The sequence below is a fragment of the Pseudophryne corroboree genome, unplaced genomic scaffold (genome assembly GCF_028390025.1).
Source record: "Pseudophryne corroboree isolate aPseCor3 unplaced genomic scaffold, aPseCor3.hap2 scaffold_734, whole genome shotgun sequence".
Classification (NCBI taxonomy): Eukaryota; Metazoa; Chordata; class Amphibia; order Anura; family Myobatrachidae; genus Pseudophryne; species Pseudophryne corroboree.
In genome coordinates, this window is record NW_026970315.1 from 55,927 (window position 1) to 58,289 (window position 2,363).

At 48.1% G+C, this 2,363-nt stretch overlaps 1 non-coding gene across 1 annotated transcript; it reads left to right on the top strand.

The window, feature by feature from the left end:
• The first annotated feature begins 1,068 nt into the window (after nucleotides 1-1,068).
• LOC135040211 (U1 spliceosomal RNA) lies at nucleotides 1,069-1,232 on the top strand. The gene has a single exon (XR_010234145.1). It is a non-coding gene; the product is annotated as a U1 spliceosomal RNA (small nuclear RNA).
• The last annotated feature ends 1,131 nt before the right edge of the window (nucleotides 1,233-2,363 follow it).

Genomic DNA, 2,363 nt, shown 5'->3' on the forward strand with positions numbered 1-2,363 from the left:
GATTACGATGATGCAAAGTTACAGCCAAAATTGGCAAAATACATTTGATATATGATTATGGCAATAAAAGATGTTTTGCACATCACAGAGGAGCCCCCTATCCCTGACAAGAGGGTACATATGTACAAGGGAAAGAAGCCTGAGGTAACCTTTTCCCCTCACACGAGCTGAACGAGTTATGTGAAAAAGCTTGGGAATCTCCTGCAGATTTCCAAAAGGATTCTTATGGCGTATCCTTTCCCATCAACGGATAGGTTACGATGGGAATCCTCTCCTTGGGTGGACAAAGCATTAACACGCTTATCCAAGAAGTTAGCCCTCCCGTCCCAGGATACGGCTACCCTCAAAGAGTCTGCTGACCGCAAACAGGAGATTACCCTGAAGTCCATTTATACACATTCAGGTACCTTACTCAGACCGTCAATTGCGTCGGCCTGGGTGTGTATGTGTAGTGCTGTAGCGGCATGGACGGATACCCTAGATAAGGATACTATTTTATTGCCCCTGGGGCATATAAGAGATGCTGTCCTATATATGTGTGTATGCAAACTACAGGTGGTGCTGCATGGCTCACACCCTTTTACTTGTCTTGTAGAGCAACTCTGGAGCTGTTACTGGGTCCAGCTGCTGCAAGAAATCAGCTTGAATGCTTCAGGGGCTGGGGCATGGCCAACATGAGCCCCACACTGATGGGGGTGTATAAAGCGATCTAGGGGTCATCCAAGCGCAACCCAACAAAGGCCGCCATGCCCTGCGTGACCATTTTCTCTTTTCATATGCAGACGAGGGTTACAGCCAACTATACCCATTGCTTGGATGACATCACCATATGCGAATCCATCTGCTGCAGGCCTTCCCCCAGGAATGCTTGCACTAGTTGTTGCATTTGTTGTTTGGGGGGTGCTTCAGTATTAGGCAGCCTTCTGCCCTCACACATTCGTCTGAAAATGTGTTCTCCCTGCAGTTGTTGTCCCCAGATGAGAGTTCCCTTGTGCTTCCTCAGTTGAATCTCCTTTACTTGACGGAGGTGTGCCTGAGCAGCGGCCCTCCCCAGCCCTATCTCAAATCATACTTATTTTGCTTAGGTGAGACCATGGTCATGAAGATTGTTTTCCCAGGGTGAGGTTCATTCATTGCATTCTGGGTATGCTGACCTCTGTGATTTCCCCAAATGTGGGAATCTCGACTGCATAATTTGTGGTAGGGGGGGACTGCATTTGTGCTTTCCCCTGGTTGGCTCTGGTATAATTTAGATCTCAGGTCTCTCTCCAGCCTAGTTTGCTGTCTGTTTCCACTTCTCTTTTCTTGAGCCCCTCCCTTCTATGCCCTTGCGCACTATCCTGACTTCTCCTGTCTGCTTACTTTGTGCCTTCCAACGCACAATGCGAACTTTCAGGTGGTGTTGCAGGGCCCACACCCTTTTATTTGCCTTACAGAGCAGCTCTGGAGCTGTTACAGTGCCCAGCTGCTGCAAGAAATCAGCTTGAATGCTTCAGGGGCTGGGGCATGGCCAACATGAGCCCCACACCAAAGGAGGGTGGGGGGTGTTCAATGCGAACTGGGGGTCATCCAAGCGCCCCTTTTCTCTTTTTCATATGCAGATGAGGGTTCCAGCCAACTTTGGCCCACTGCTTGGATGACATCACCGTATGCAAATCCGTCTGCTGCAGACCTTTCCCCAGGAATGCTTGTACTAGTTGTTGCATATGGTTTGATGTTTGAGGGTGCTTCAGTATTAGGCAGCCTTCCGCCCTCTCATTTTCATCTGAAAAGATGTGGTCTCCCTGCAGTTGTTGTCCCCAGACAAGAGTTCCCTTGTGCTTCCTCAGTTGAATCTCCTTAACTTGACGGGGGTGTGCTCGAGCAGCCGCCCTCCACAGCCTTATCCCAACACATGCTTTTCTTGCGTATGAGATCTCTTGATCATAAAGATAGTTCTCACAGGGTGAGGTTCATCCATTACATTTTAAAGTAGGAAGGTACAAATTACATATTCAAATTACATATATGTGCTGGATTCAAATGTTTTCCCCCCTTCCTTTCTCAATTGTGCCCATCAGCAGCTATTCTAATGTTGCTGCCAATGGGTGTGACACATTAATTTCTTCTGTGGGGTACACTGGACTCCACAAGGATTCACATTGGGGTGTAGAGTAGGATCTTGATCTGAGGCACCAACAGGCTCAAAGCTTTTGACTGTTCCCAAGATGCTCAGCGCCCCCTGCTCTATAACCTCGCTTCCATGAACAGGGAGCTCAGTTTGTAGTTGGTGCCTTCAGTAGCAGGCCACTTAACAGGGGGCTGCCTCAGGCAGCCTATTCTTAGCTATTAATTTTGACAAGAAAAGAAGAACTTTTTTTTCA